This window comes from Pelophylax lessonae (genome assembly GCF_965119305.1).
Source record: "Pelophylax lessonae genome assembly, chromosome: 6".
NCBI lineage: Eukaryota > Metazoa > Chordata > Amphibia > Anura > Ranidae > Pelophylax > Pelophylax lessonae.
The window spans coordinates 199759164-199776410 of NC_138773.1; the positions used below are offsets into that span (position 1 = coordinate 199759164).

The 17247-nt window shown below is 39.4% G+C and overlaps 1 protein-coding gene across 6 annotated transcripts in view; it reads left to right on the forward strand.

Annotated features, from left to right (window-relative positions):
- The window catches only part of ADAM23 (ADAM metallopeptidase domain 23), a 306801-nt gene that overhangs the window by 146420 nt on the left and 143134 nt on the right, over nucleotides 1–17247 (forward strand). The gene's annotated exons all lie outside the window — the stretch shown is intronic.

Genomic DNA, 17247 nt, shown 5'->3' on the forward strand with positions numbered 1-17247 from the left:
AGTCGCGCTCCCTCGCGGTCCATTGACCACTACAGGACCCGTTCTAATAGGAGCCACACAAGTCGCTCCCACTTAGAAAAAGGGTCCTGTACTACTTCTGGGCGACCTCGGAGCGACTTGCATAGACTTCCATTATGTGAAGTCCCTGCAAGTCGCTCCGAAGTCGCGGTGCATGGTAATGCACAAGTCGCCCCCGAAATAGTAAGGAGTCGTGTCGCCTTAGTGTGAACCGACTCTTAATGTATCGGTCTTGCATATTGAAATACCATTCAAATGTATGCACATCCTAGGTATTTGTTTATCAATATGCAGCTTGGCCGCACCCATTGGTCACCTATTGATACACTCCCTCTGCTCACTGGATTCTGCTGTGTAGTCATGGAAGAGTCTTCTCATTTATCCCAAACCTGGAATAGAGTCCACAAGCAATACGGGTGTTATTCATGTTCATTTTACATGTCCCTCTTTGCTTCCTTCTTTTTTTGATTGGCTTGGTTTATAGCAGGCATGCAGTTTATCTCCCTTTAGTCAAATCTTAAAGTCCACCTTCTCTTTCTCCATTGTTTCCACAAGACACTCTCCCTTTTCTATCAACTTGAAAGCATCTTCTTCTGTGGCTTCTCAGGATTTGATCATCTTTGCAATAGTACATTATGAAATTAAACATACTATAAAATGAAACCTGCATACACAAGTATTTTTCACAGTTCTGCTGTTTATAAACCGGATAACTATTAAAGCACTGCTTCATGAATGAAGCGTGTTGCTTACTGCTTTTTTCTTTTGAAAGCAGCCACAGCCTGAGTAGAAAAGCCTGTATTCTGTCAGCATGCTGTAGAGAAGCTCTCTGTATGAAAGCAGTGGTCTCTCTCCAGAGGTCTGATGCTCGCGTTAAGTCAGAACTAAAACGCTACAATTAAGAGTTGTATGACAAAAAGGGTAAATCTTGTTCTAGGTGTCTTTGTTTAGGTGTGTCCGTGTCAGTGTGATGACCAAATAAAGCCCTGCATCTATGTAGTAAAAAAAATACCCAGCCAACACACTAGTTTTAAACTCCTTTTCTTTTAAACTCTTATAATTCATCAACTATTTCAGTTGAATAATCCATTACAACAAATTACTAATGAAGGTTTAGAAATTAGGTCCTGAAGATGATTTAAACAGTAATGGTAAGATATATAACGCATGAAAAAATCAGTTATCTTATCTGACAGTTTAATAGAATGGGTTGTATCTGGTTTATGTCTTCTGCTTCCGGCCATACCTTATTGATCACAAAGATGTGTTATTCTCCATTATGCTTCATTGAAGAGTTAAGTATTCCAGAGTGTGGTGTCTGGGAGACTGCAGATACATATACCGTAATTGCGGCTCAATACACCTCAGGGCCGTACATTAGAGGCAAAATAGCTTCTCACGTTATTGAAGATGACAGCTGAAGAGAGCTACATAGAGAATATTAAATAACCTCCAAAAGGAAGAATCATAGACATAATGTAAATTAATGCGACTTTTCCTCCTTCTAAAAACCTTTGCGCTCTGAATAATTGTGTAAACTTCGTTCCATTTGCTAAAAATTTCAAATGGTTTCCCAGAGGTTTCGGCATCTGTTATATCTCTTACTAAAGTTTCTCCAAAGCAATTAAGAAGAGCAAAAACTTGTCTTAAACTGAAATATATTCTTAAAGCACATATCCCCCTCTGAATATGAGAGGGTCTTGGTGAAGGGTTCCAATTTACATTTTGTTGTGTGTAGAACAGGGTCAGAGACCTTTAGCATTTGGCATTGTTCTTTTGGATCAAGCAGTCATGTGAGCAGTGCTGTGTGTCCTGGGGAGAACCCAGTTTACGGAGCCCTTGGGATTAAATTTATGACTGCCAGAATAGTGCTTCTGCCTACATTCAACCCTGCACTATAGTACCACCAGTACTACTTAATACTGTACACGTTGGAATTGAAAATCAATAGAAGAGCAAATGTTAAAGGATGCTCTTTCAGGCATTGCTTTGTGTACTGCTCACTTAACTGTCAGGTTATGACCTTGATCGCTTTGTATAGCATATTTGTAAAAAGCTTCAATTTGCTTTACGTTGCAAGGAGGCTCACTTGGAAGAACTGTCAGGTTATTACCATGATTGCTTTGTGTAGCATATTTGTAAAATGCTCCACTGCCAAGACTTGAATAGGTGATTTAAAAAAAAGTGGTCATGATAAAGTGGTATGGAAGCATCTGGACCTGGGTTAATACAGGTTAGCTTAGGAGATCAGGTGGTGGTTGTTTTGGTGGGGGAAAATCGGGGGGAGGGGGTTAGCATTGGTTGAAAGGTAAAGCCCTTCTTCAAATTAAAATTCCAGCCAATACTTTTTATTTAATTTTAGATAGAGTGTGGAAGGATTAGAGGCCCTAACAGGTTTTATTGTCGTTTGTGTGTCTGTTGGGGAGATTTTCCTTACTACCTGTCAGGAGGGAAAGTGATATTAAATCTCTACAGCAGGGCACCAACAGGGCACACTCAAAAAACACATTTTTGGAGGAGCAAAGAAGGGTTATAACAATTTTCTTTTATTTAAATAAATCAAAAAATATCCCTACGCAAAGTGAAAAAAAAAGAAAAATAGAAACTACAGCACCCAAATCACAGTCTAAATACAAGAAGTGAAAATGCAATTTAAACCAAATTATGAGTGTGCTGTCCCCTTCAAGAGATTATAAATCATTAAAAAATAAAAAAATTATATAAATCCCATAATAGAAAATACAATCCTTAACAAATTTAACAAATGCAATGTTCCTTTATGCTGACAACACATAATATAAAATATTCATGCAGTGTAGTTTTCAACATTTGCAAATATTGAACAGTAACCAGTAATAAAATTAATGAAAAAATGCAATTCATATTATATATACACAATGTGACTTGATATTTGTGCTAATAATATGGACTTAAAAGCAATAAAGTTCACTATATACTGTAAAACAAAAATTGATCATATGAATAGTTCAAACTTAGGAAAAAAAAGTCCCCAATAGAAGTCCGCTTCAAGGTGAACCTGATGGAAATATGATGGAAAGGAAGATGCCAAAGGATCACACCACCAAACCAACTAGGTAGGCTCCTTACCAGAAAACCTGATCCTACAAAGAGGTCATAAAGTGCCTTACTGCTCCACAGCACCACACACTCTGGCAATGGGAATCCAATCTACAAGTCCTAAATGGATGTGCTCAGCCAAAAGGGGTTAAAAGCAAAGACAGGACTACCATAGTACAATATCCTTTAAAACTGCTTCACTTTAATAGAGCAATAACAGCAAAAAATAACAGAATAATACAGTGATAACCAACGCCGGATCTTCTGCCGGCGTGTGGCGACGTCACGTGTTCACCCCCGCCCAGTGTGTTTCACTGTAACCAGTGACTTAAGGGGATAGAGGCACAATTTTTTTATTGGTGTCAGTCATTTTTGTGCCCCGGAGGTGATCACCTTCCCATTTTTTTGCATGGGCATCACTGGGACATGAAGGGTATGTGAAAAAGAGGTTAACACCATTCCTATTCTATAAAGAAACAAATCCTGGATGGAGATGGGCTTCCAGTAACTGTAATCTATAGTGATCTGTAGTACATAGAATCAATAAAATTAACATTGCTGTAGACCAGTGGATTCTTGTAGTGTGTGGCATGAGTCACCCGTTAGACCTAAAATACACACTAACGTCATTAATTCTTTACTTCTTTTCTAATTTTGATTTTGTTCTGACTTATTTTAAAAACAAACATCCAGTGTAAAATGTTCCCAGCAATGTTAAAAACGAACTCTTACGTTGGTTTTAGATGATGCTGATTAGGTATAAAACAGGAAATGCAGGTGTCGCAAAAGCATGTGAGACTTTGGTGAAAGATTTGAGAATTGCTGATTTAGACCATTCTAAAAATATTGCATTGTACAAAAACTGTAATAATTTAGAATTGCATTTTATTAATATATTTTTTAAACATACTATGTGTATGCATATGTGTATTTGTGTATCACTATGTATCAGTATGTTCCAGTGGGTAAGTATATTTTTTTCTAAAACATGATACATTTTAGTGGTGGGGTGTATGAGATAGTTAAAACCATTCATAATTATGATGATTTTACAATTCTGGATCAACTAGCCTGTATTTTTGTATCTGACACACTTAACTGGTAGCAGCCAAATGTACTTGTCCCAGAGAAAGATGAAGGTCAGCCATGCGGGGGCTATGAGCCCTGCACCATCAGGTCACGCAGATGGTGTAAGCAGGTGCAGATCTCTACACTGCCAGGGTAACAGCATTACTGGTTTGCTGTGCGGCAAAGCAATTAATCTAGCCTATTGAAGTCCATTGGGCATTGCAGCCGACACTTAGGCAGAAATCAGAGAATAATATATCCAGATGTTCCCCAATCTCTTTAAAAACATCCACAATCTCATATTAACAATTTCATAGCCGTGGTGATGTTGATCACAAACTACATTCACACATCTTTGGAAAGTAATTGTGCTCAGGGCAAAGTAGGTCTAAACCCAGTCAGTAAAATTTCATATAGGCTTTAACATGTTAATGTGATTTCAAAAGTTGCTTTATTTTTTTTTTTTTTAAATCTGCAGCTTTAAATAAAATAATACCTGGTGATCCTACCATTAAAGTTGAACTAAAAGCAGAACTCTTTTAAATATTTTTGGATAGAGTGTAAAAGGGATTCGAATACCTGTCAGCTTTTATTGCTGTCTATGCCCCTGTTAAGGAGATTTACTCTCTCTATTTGACCTATTTACTATTATCATTACAAGTTAAAGTAAAAGTAAATCCCAAAATTTAATTTGTCCCCCCCCCCCCCAAAAAAAAAAGGAAGTCTGCCAATGGGGACACTAGTTCTGGTGACCTAGGGGGGGTTAAGGGATCCTCTCACTTCCTGTTTTGGCTATGGGTCAGGAAGTGAAAGTATATCTTCCCAATGCAATACAGATGGCAAAAAAATTTAAATAAAAAACTGACAAGGTTACCACCCTTTTGTAGCACCCTCCTTGGTAATGGCTAGTTTTTAGGTTTTCTTTAGTTTTCTTTTAAAAGGTAAATGTAGTTGCCACACTGTAGGCAGTGTGGATAATTTGTGTTAGGCAAAAAACATATTTTGGCTCACTGCAGTCAGTGCAGCCACAATCTGCTAGTGAGGTCTGATCTGTGTGCTCTGATGCTGCCAGTCTGCATAAGCTTCCTCTGTATCCAGGAGACTGGAGAAATTTCTGGATAGTAGGTGTAAAGTTATGCAGATGGTGGTATGAATATGGATACAGCCCTTGTCTGTCCCAGAGAGGCATGCTCTGAATACGGGCTGGGTGAATGCATTTTTTTTTGGAGCACATAGAGCTCAGGGTCTTGTCCTAGATTAGAGAAGTCCAGCCTGCATAAGTACAAGCTGCTGAAGGAGGCCTCAGAAGGGCGACCTAAGGGAAGGAATGCAGAGACTCGGGTGCTTAAAAGAAGCTGACTGAGGAGAGCTGTCTGTTATAGATGTGGTCTGGTATCACTGGAGGGCATCCCTTGGAAGATTGGAAGCAGGCATCCATCAGTCCTTGCCTTGGGCCTTGTCAGTACAGACATTACTGGATCTTGGGGGCCTTGTGCTCTAGCTACCCCCCTGGTGCCTATTATAGTCAGCTGTTTAAATTGGGACACTGGCTTGTGGTCCTGAAGAGCTCAGTCCAGATATTGTCCACTAAGAAAAGGGACTTTGCTCTACTACTCTACTACTCTACTACTCTACTCTAGCTCTACTACTTAAGCAAGAAAGGAAGATCAAGTCCTCAATGTACATAGTTCTTATTCTTGGAGTATCTGAGTTCAAAACAACATCCCTTAGACTAGTCATTTAAGAAACAAGTGAAGGTGTTGTGGACATCTGGCTGTGGAAAATACTGTGTGCCTGGCTGCAGGACTGAAGTTGGGAAGACCTGGGCAAAAATACCAGTGGCTCCTATAGGATTGTGCTACACTCCCTTTCTCTATCCCTTTAGCTACACTTTAGGATACAGTACTTGTTTAGGTGCTTCCTGTTATAAGGTGACAGCACTCTCCTATTTTGTGCATCTGAGTTGTCACTGAGTTGTCACCCTCTGTTGGAGATTATAAGTGGCTGCGGTGGCATGCATTATAAGGGCGCAGTCCACTTTTGTCACCATCAAGAAACCCTCCCTAAGACAGGCCATGAAGAAATTGCTAGAGTACACGCATGTAGACAGTATGTGGCCTTAAAAAGGAGATCAGTATCACTAAACAACAACACATGCTAAAAAAAATAAAAAAAATAAAAATAAATAAATGGTTATGATACAAATATACACTATAGTAAAGTAAGTGTACCACAAGTATGTATGGTAATATCTGTGTTTATAAGTTATGTTCAGAGAAAATGACTGAAATTGTGTTGTATAATTCATAATAAGAAATATTAGTGTGCATACTAAATTACAACTACAGACCTTTTTTGTTTTGGATAGAGCAGGCAATGGTAAGAACCCCTACCAGGTTTTAATTGGTGTCCATATTCTCAGTGGGGAGATCTGATGGGTCCTTAACAGTGATCACCAATAGGGAAAATGATCCAATTGAGGATATGGACCACAATAAAAGAAAAAAAGAAAAATAAAGAAAGAAATCTGAGCAGAATGGGAAAAGAATAGGACCTCCATATGTTTTTTTTTTTTATTCTCTTGCTTCTCTCATTCGTTATTTTGCAGACAGTGGCCACCAGCACGGGAATTGAAGTAGAAACTTCCCAAGAAAGACACAGACAGCAGTGAAAACCACATAGAGGTTCTTGCTGCTGGTTTGTTTAAAACTAACAAAAATAATCTACGTTAAACCTGCTTGTTTGTACTGCATCTTCTATAGATAATTTTATCAGAAAGGGTATTTTATATTATTTATTTCCAGATCACAAAGTACATCAATATGAAGTTAGCAGATCTCATGTTAAAAAGTCACATTATTAACAGGGAAGGAGCCCAAGAAAGAAATAATAGGCCCCCTTGTGATCCAATCCCAGTGTTTTTTCAGCCTGTAAAAATCAACTCTATGTCTCCTTTTCATTTAATTATCCTGTATTGACATATCCTGTTAATCTTTTTCCATCTCTGGTCTGTATTATAGGAAAACTGAGTTTAATGAAAGATTTGGTTTCATTAAAGCCCTAAAGACAGGAAATCACAATCTGATTTTTACATGAGAAGTGACCATTCCCGGCATCACTAGTGATAATTGGGTATAAATTGACCAACAAGAGCCGCGTGGGATGGCAGATAAAGTTTGGCCTCTATTGGTGTCCGCTTATAGAGGTTTATTTATTTCCCACAAGGCGGATAGGTCCTTTCGTTGCACATTTGTCAAAATAAAATAAAATTACAGCAGGTTGGTGAGCTGTAAGAGAGCGGGCAAAGCTGTCTTTACTCTTAAAAATGAATGAAAGACCTAGCTATTTAGATTAAATCCTGATCAGTCAAGCATTGTATATTTAAAATAACGAATAGCAAATAAAGGAAATGGGTTACAATATGTTCTTTTAAAATACCTACCCTAATCTTGATAAGGATATTACGGATATTGTAACTTACATTTAAATACCAACTCCAGAAATGTTTTAGTTTTGAATAGAGTTGAGAAGGATGAGAACATCTGTCAATTTTGCATTGCTGTCCATATCCATTATTTGGACAGTTTCTCTACATTTCCAGTCAATCTGACCAATCTGACAGGAAATGATGGGAAATATTCCCAGTGGAGACAAGAACAATAAAAAAAAAAAAACATTTTTCTAGTACAGTAGAGAAGGGTTAGAACTTCTGTAAGGTTTTTATTGCTGTCTGATTCTAAATTGGACAGACTTCCCTTCACTTTCTTTTTTGGTGATTGGTATCAAAAGGAAAGTGAGGGATAAAAACCCCTCAAAGGAGATGATTCACCATTCACACTCCATACAGTACTCTGGTCAGTGGGTGCTGCGGCGACCAAAATGAATGGCACCATGCCATTAGTACAAAAATTTAAGGTTCCCCTAAATTGGGACTTTTAAGGCACAAAAGATTGGAAAAATAGATAAATAATATAAATGAAGAAGTTTTTTATTTAAATACAAATACAAATCAAAAATTAAGAACAATGTGCAAGCAAGAAACAAACAGAGAGGACATAACTCATAGTGCTCGAACATGACCCGACATGTTTCGGAGCTAAAGATACTTGCTCCTTCTTCAGGGGAGGTTCAAGCGGTACTCTGGTGGTATAAGAATATGGGCGTGTAAGAAAAACCAACATTTATAAAGATTCTTGCATGATACAAGGTGACTAATACAGTTCACATAGTATATAGCATAAATAGTGAGTACTTACAGGGTTATATCATAGCTGAGTTTAAAAAAAGCCTGCACAAGGGTTAAAAACAACTGGTGATGTGGATTGATCTGGCAAACACGTATGGCAGTATAAGTTGTAAATAGATGTTAGTGTTTAAAGGAAAAACACAGCTGTTAAAACACGGACGTGACCAACAATCAAACTGGGCATCTGGAGTCCTCAGAAAAGGGGGGAAGCCAGGTGCAGTCTCTTGAATGGAATATAGGTACTGCCGGTCTGAAATATAGGCAGACAGCAACTGATTAGAAATCGGTTTAGGCATATCAAGGAGATTATGCAAAAAACAATATATATTTGGAAAACAATATATACTTAAAGATCATATTAAGGGAGGAGAGCCCACATCAGGGACTACAGGATGTCATAAAATCGAGGAATGATTGAGAAGATAATTCAATAGATAGATATCTTCCTTTGAAAATTAGGGGCAGGAAGTTACACATACCTTGATGTTAAACCAGATTGAAATGGAATGGAAACGTCCTCTCCACACTGCAGCCAGCAAACAAAACGCTGGCTGAGTGTTAAGAGAGGTGCACTAATATGTGCTGGCCAATAGATTGAAATGCAACTCAGCTGGCTTCGCAGGGAGGGCTCCCTGGAGCGCTGATGCCGGGTCCGCCCCCGTACGTCACGCAACAGCGTGACGAGGTGTGGGCGGAGCCGGAACTTGCGTTCCACCGGCACGGAGATCGCAACCGGAAGTGGAAGGGAACCACCACGGCTGCTTATTGGTCGCCACTGGACCAAACAGAGACCAGGGTAGATGGAGGAAAGACCAAAGGGACACACCGCTCACTGCGGTGTGTGTCTCACCGTGCCGGGATGCACAGAGAGAAAGGAGGGAACACAATCCGGAATGAAACATGCTGGCAAAATAGGAATATACAACTATATAAATAAATTAAATATTAGTACTTCGTATATCGATGTCAAATGGAGGCAACAAAGGAAAGAAGAATTAAGTACTATATACCAAAACTAGCCACATGTTGCCAGATATGGAATCGATCACCAGGTGTAATTAACATGTTAGTCACTGGCAGTGGGCAGCCATATATTTGCAACAGATGTTCAAAAGAGCGGAGACAGGGAGAAAAAAAAAACCATAATATAATGCATATAATAACAATTAATATATGGGTATACAAAAAATAATAGTAGAATTGTGCGATAACATAATGAACATATTTGATAAACAAATACTGAATCAATTAGTACAACAAAAGAATTGTAGTAAAACAGTCAAAAAATGACATAATAATCCAGTAAATGGGATTACATACAGCAAATAATGAAAAATGAGCTAACAGAAAAATTAAGAAATTTGTGTATACGAGAATACAACAAGAATGAGACCAAAAGAGACATCTAAATGAGGACAGAGATTACAATTAATTCAAAATAGGCAAAAATAATTTAGAAAGTAACATATATAACAGGTATGGAAAAATGCTAAATTTCAGGTTTCCATCCCTCCGGAATTAAAGCCTTCAAGGTATGGTTTGAATGATAAGGTCCCATTAAGTCCCGGTGGTTCAGTGGCCTTTAGAAGATAAATCCACCTAAGCTCAAGCTGGAGGAGGGACTTATTCCAGTCCCCTCCTCTGGGGCCAGGGTGGATTCGATCTAGGATAAGAAACTTAATCTTAGGCATTTTGCCTGCATGTACCGTGGCCACATGTCTGCCCAAAGGTAGATCTGGGTCTGATTTTCGCATGCTCAGAATATGGCGGTACGCACGTCGCCAAAATTCTTGTTTAGTTTTACCAATGTAAAAACATTGGCAAGTGCAGAGCAAAAGATAGATTACACCAACCGTCCGGCAATTCGCAAAATGTTTTGCTTGATGGATGTTGCCATTGGGAAGTACAGGGCATTTGTGTGTAAGCATGTAGCCACAGTAACTGCAACTGCCACATATGTAGGTCCCCTTATATTTGCAGCAAGTGGACAATGAGGTGTCAATTAATTCACTACGCACAATTTTGTCTCTTAAGGCTGGAGCCCTTTTGAAAACAAAATTGGGGGAATCAGACACATACTGGCCAAGGACTGGATCTGAGGACAGGAGATGTCAGTGCCTGGACACAATGCGTCTTATCTTATGGTGTTGCTGCATATAGGGGGTGATAATCCTAAGGGTGTCCTTGGTGTCAGATGTATTGGCTGTTTTTGGGGCCAGTAATGTTTCCCTATCACTTAACAAAGCTCTCTGGTAGGCTTGTTTGAGAGATTTATTAGAATAGCCTCTATGTTGGAGTAGTTTTCATTTAATTATCCTGTATTGACATATCCTGTTAATCTTTTTCCATCTCTGGTCTGTATTATAGGAAAACTGAGTTTAATGAAAGATTTGGTTTCATTAAAGCCCTAAAGACAGGAAATCACAATCTGATTTTTACATGAGAAGTGACCATTCCCGGCATCACTAGTGATAATTGGGTATAAATTGACCAACAAGAGCCGCGTGGGATGGCAGATAAAGTTTGGCCTCTATTGGTGTCCACTTATAGAGGTTTATTTATTTCCCACAAGGCGGATAGGTCCTTTCGTTGCACATTTGTCAAAATAAAATAAAATTACAGCAGGTTGGTGAGCTGTAAGAGAGCGGGCAAAGCTGTCTTTACTCTTAAAAATGAATGAAAGACCTAGCTATTTAGATTAAATCCTGATCAGTCAAGCATTGTATATTTAAAATAACGAATAGCAAATAAAGGAAATGGGTTACAATATGTTCTTTTAAAATACCTACCCTAATCTTGATAAGGATATTACGGATATTGTAACTTACATTTAAATACCAACTCCAGAAATGTTTTAGTTTTGAATAGAGTTGAGAAGGATGAGAACATCTGTCAATTTTGCATTGCTGTCCATATCCATTATTTGGACAGTTTCTCTACATTTCCAGTCAATCTGACCAATCTGACAGGAAATGATGGGAAATATTCCCAGTGGAGACAAGAACAATAAAAAAAAACAAAAAAACATTTTTCTAGTACAGTAGAGAAGGGTTAGAACTTCTGTAAGGTTTTTATTGCTGTCTGATTCTAAATTGGACAGACTTCCCTTCACTTTCTTTTTTGGTGATTGGTATCAAAAGGAAAGTGAGGGATAAAAACCCCTCAAAGGAGATGATTCACCATTCACACTCCATACAGTATTCTGGTCAGTGGGTGCTGCGGCGACCAAAATGAATGGCACCATGCCATTAGTACAAGAAAGAGTGTGTTACCAGCAGAAGACCTACATGTTAATGTTTCATGACCTGAGATGTAGCATAGAAATCTCTGGGAAGAAAGGTTGAATGGCCTTGTAGGATTTATTTAGCTGATCTTTGTTCAGTAAAGTATGCATTCTCAGTTCTATACAAGTATTTCTATGTACTTGACAATATAATAATTGACTATTAGTTCATGCCCTGGGAAAGTGTTCCATTAAATGGTTACTGGTTTGAAATGACTGTACTTTGGAATGTAACTTAGCAATAAATAAAATAAAAAGTTTGCACCATCTGCAGGATGTTCTTTCTTAAATAACATAGACATAACCACCATATTTTGCCCATAGTAACATAAGAATGTAGTATGATAATCTGAATCTTCTTTAAGCAACCAGAAATCTCGCGGCTTAACCAATAATGATGATTCATCCAGCCGTGTGAGCTCTGAAGAGCTTAAGTGAGTTCTGTTTTTGTCCCAGTCATTGCCTGTGGCTTCTGCTCTTTCAATTGCCAGGTTGCAGAGTGCATTTTCTTGTTGAGTGCTAATTCAGAGTAGTGCAAGCCAAGAAAGGTCAGGTGAGGTGCTCTGGTTAACAATATAGATATAAAGGGTCGCCATGTCCGCGAAAATGCACAGCTATTGTAACCTATTGCAAAGAGCTTGGTGCTGAAACTACAATGTACTATACAAAAACTTTTACAAGGCTTCAAATCTCAAAACAGTATCTTAAAGTTCTGAAAGAGTTTTTATAAGCCATGTATAGTTACTTATAAGGGCCATTACAAATATTTGTCCTTCTGGAGGAGGACTATTAGAAAATGTATAGATCTGATGGACAGACTCCACTATAAGAGACCTACAGAGTGTATAAAGGTTCAAAACTGGTCTTTTTTTTTTCTAAAAGATTTTTCAAGAGTCATAATCATAATTTCTGTTTCTTTGCTTAGCTAATATTGCAGTGCATAGTTATTTGTAATACGGTACTCTCCTTCCATATGGATTCACCATTTGTGCTGTACTTCACTAGTTTTATTCCTCCAAAAAAAAAGACTAACCTCCTAGAAAATTGTTTTTTTTTACTGGCCTGTAAATTGCTGTTTTATAGATAACTAGGAGAACAGGGGCCAAGGAGTTGCAACCTGAATCACTCTACAACTTCCTTTTCAATAGTCTCTTATTTAAAGTCATGTAAAGTCTGCTGCATAATATTGGAGAAACTTATAAACTTCTTGTTAAGTACAAAAGGACTTTTCCCATTACATTTAGACTGATCAAATGACTGCAGAAGATAATGTAACTGCAAAATAGTGATTATAGTGTATCTAAATCTAAAAAACAAAATGCAATATATTGCAGCTTATCAATCCGCAGATGTGTTGGCTGCAAAAGTTTTCTTTTTATTTTCACCCGGTGATCCTGCCACTAAAACACATCCTGTCCTAGATTGACAAAGCTTACTCATCATACTGTATCTATAGAAAATAAACCTTCAGGCTCTAGGAAGGCCTAAAGAACACTTTCCACTCTCTGTATCTCCTTAACAATAGGGGTAGATGTTCTGCACAGGAAGAGATCACAGGTAGTTATGAGTAGTGATCAACCGATATCGGCTTTTCGTTGCCGATACCAATATTTTGACCAATGCATATCGGTATCGGCCAATATTGGCCGATATTTTTGTACATTTAAAAAAAAAATGTTTAACCCCCTCCTCTGCACTTAACCACTTAAGCCCCGGAAGATTTTACCCCCATTCCGACCAGGGGGTATTTTGCGATTCGGCACTGCGTGACTTTAACGGACAATTGCGCGGTCGTGCGACGCTGTACCTAAACGAATTTGGCGTCCTTTTTTTCCCACAAACAGAGCTTTCTTTTGGTGGTATTTGATCACCTGTGCGATTTTTTGATCACGCGCTATAAACAAAAAAAGAGCGTCAATTTTGCAAAAATAGCAATATTTTTCACATTTTTTTATATGAAATTCCCCAAAAAAAAATTTAAAAATCAAATTTTTTTTACTTTTTCGGCCAATTTGTTTTATGCTACCTATGTTTGGTAAAAAAAATCGCAAAAAGCGTATTTTGATTGGTTTGCGCAAAAGTTATCGCGTTTACTAACAAAGGGAAAGATTTCTGTCATTTTTGTTGTTTTTTTTTTTAACGTGTAATGGCGGCGATCTGCGATTTTTTTTGCGGTACTGCGACATTGGGGCGGACAGATCGGACCCTTGACTGACATTTTTGACACTTTTGGGGTTACCAGTGACATTTCTACAGTAATCAGTGCTATATATATGCACTGTTACTGTAAAAATACACTGGTAGTGAAGGGGTAACTTTATTTGGGAGGGAGGGGCTGTGTGTATCCCTAGGGGCGTGCTTTCTACTGTGATTGGCTGGGGCTTGAGCTGTATGGACACTGATCAACGGATCTACATACTAGATCCGAGTGATCAGTATCCTAACAGCAAGGAGAATGACAGGCAGCTTGTTTACACAAGCTGCCTGACATTCTCCCTCTCCCCCGCCGATCGCCGAGTGACCGGCGGACATCGGGTCCGCCGGTCACACGCGCGGGGGGGTCCGTGACCACGCGGGAGCGGGAGCGCGCCTCCGGGGGCGCGTGCTCGCTCCCTAGACCCTCACAAGCTAGTGACGTAGCCCTACGTCACTTTGCCTGTGAGGGGCTGACTGCCGACGTAGATCGGCGTTAGGCAGTCGGCAAGTGGTTAAAAGCATTCAAAAAAACACCAAGTTTGGCTGTTTTGAATGCTTTAATTTTTTGGAATCTGGAGCCAGACAGTACCCGGAAGTGATGTCACTCATGACTGGATTTTTGCATGGAGACCCGATCAGAGCCGAATGCGGCTTTGATCTGGTCTTCGGTGGCTGTGTAAGCCGTTTGCCCTGGTCTCCCGGTGGGATGGGTGACCCAGGCGAGCCGCGGAAGGCGGCGGGAGGGGGAGGGGGGGACGTCCCCTCCCGCTCCTTGTAATGACAGCCGAGCGGCTTCTCAGCCGCATCGGCTGTCATTACAAGACAGTTAACCGTCGGCTATGGACGCCGGTACCGGTCTGATGCCTCTAGCTGCAGGCATCACTGCGGTACAAGCACTTTCCCGAAATATCGGTAACCTCTGGGGCCGATTCCGATATATCGGGAAAAGTGCATATCGGCCCTCGATATATCGGCTTTGCCGATAATCGGTCCATCCCTAGTTATGAGCTTGGAATATTTATTTCTGGATCAAAAGGTATATTTTGAGTTTATCAAACAGATATAACAAAACACTTTTAATGGTATATTTAACAGACCAAAAGGGGGCAAATAAGAGAAGTTTAATATAAGGGTTTTTACACACTTTAAAGGAGGTGGTGAAATGAAATGTCTGCTTATACTGTCCACGCCCCTTCCTCCTGTAAAAATCATCTGCTGATATTAGGTAAAAAATGTACCTGTAAATAAGAAAAATGTATTACTTACCTTTCCTTCCACCCACAGTGCCTAGGTGAATGTGATGTTGCATTTCTTCTGGCTAGAAGAAGGGATTCAGAGCAGCCAAATTCTGATAGAATTTCTTTCTGGGAGATTTTGTCTGCTCTGCATTCCCTAGGAATCTTTTCTCAAGTGTGATTAGAGATTATACCTAATGATACTTAAGATGGAGGGGGAGGAGGGGGGTGAGGTAATTATAAATCTAACTTTTCTGTTTTCAGGTACATTCTGCACCTACTAACTTCCGATAATTTTTTTAAGGGGAGATTGTCTAAACAGTTTATATATATATATATATATATATATATATATATATATATATATACAGTATATATATATATATATATATATATATATATATATATATATATATTTAAATAATATAATATAATATATATTTGAGAGATTCTCAGTAGTAGGGCGGGTTAACATTTATCCCGGCGTTGAGTCAGTAGCTAGTAATGCGGGATGCCAGTCACTTTAGTGTCTTTTTAGAGATTTTGTTACACCAAGGGTCAAGCTCAAATCGAGAGATGGTTAAGGGCCACAGATATCCATAGTAAAGACACCAAACTACTTCCAGCTTCTACTGTGTAAAGGCTCTTCAAGTCAATACTGGCTAGCACACTCTACGTAGATGCGCCAGCTGGCAAGTAGATTCTTCCATGCGTCCTTTCAAGAGAGTCACCCGACTCCTTTGAGGATCTAGCTTCTTTTCAGCTTCTTCGTCTAGCGGGGTATCTTCTCCTGCCTCTCCATATTTGTTCATATTTGCTTCCTCCTCGGCTAAGTAGGACAGCTTCCCAACCCACCTGTGACTCCTTAGAACGAAGCACATGTTAGGCCCCACACAGACTACAGGTCTACCAGGTCAGACAACAAATAGCACATTTCCCCAGCCTAAAGTGGGGGAAGAGCCTCATATGGTCAGCTCCCAGATATGTATGTCCTCCCCAGCATGCACCACTAGCAACAAACCTCCTGTTAGTTTGCCAGAGGGAACTCTAGTCGCCTCTCATTAATGCCAGAGGTTCCAGTGACACCTACTGGCACCAGGAGGAAAACGGGGAAAACGATCAGGTCTGCTGTCCTCTTAGGTAGGAAGTCAAGTGAGGGCAAGTTGGCCCCCACTTGACTCTATGGCCTTGGGGGACCGAAGCGACATCATACGCTTCCTAGGCAACGGCCTTAAAGGTCCCATTTTTTTCTCATGAAGAAAAATCCCTTCTTTTTTTTTTTTGCTTTTTTAGTGAAAATGTGAGATCTGAGGTCTGTTAGACCCCAGATCTCACATTAAAGAGGTCCTGGCGTGCTTATTTCTATTACAGGGGATGTTTACATTCCTTGTAATAGAAATAAAAGTGATCAAAATGTTTTTTTTTTAAAAAAGGACAGTGTAAAAATAAAAGATAAAATAAATAGAAAAAAAAATTAAAGCGCCCCGTCCCCGTTAGCTCACGCGCAGAAGCGAACGCATACGCAAGTCACGCCCACATAAGTAAACGGTGTTCAAACCACACATGTGAGGTATCGCCGCAATTTTGAGAGTGAGAGCAATAATTTTGGGGGTTCTAAGTATTTTTCTAGCAAAAAAAACAGATTTTAACTTTTAAACAACAATTGTCAGAAAAAGGCCTGGTCTTAAAGTGGTTACATAATGTGGCAACGTTGACAGTTGTAGGACATAACTTCAGAGGTGATTTGTTCTTCCAAAGCAAATACATTTTTGCACACTTGCACTGACTAATATTCCAGCGTCTCTCCTTTCCCCCAGTTTCTTTCCAGCACTCAGCTAATGTGACCCAAGTGCTGACAGAGGGGCAGGGGAGGGTGAAATAAGGATGCTGTGTAGGCAATTGACACTCTTCTTTTTAACACTGATGGCATCACTGGTTGTTAGGGTGGTGGTGGTGGCTGGAAGGTTGAAATGGTGCACAATAAAAACCTGTGGCTTTGTGTAACTAAAAGACTGGCCTTATCCACCTACTGGCTTCTATACAGTTTTGGACATTTTAGGCATTTTCCCAAGGCACCCCAGAAGAAACCTCAAGGCGGATTTACACTACGCTTGCTTTGAAAA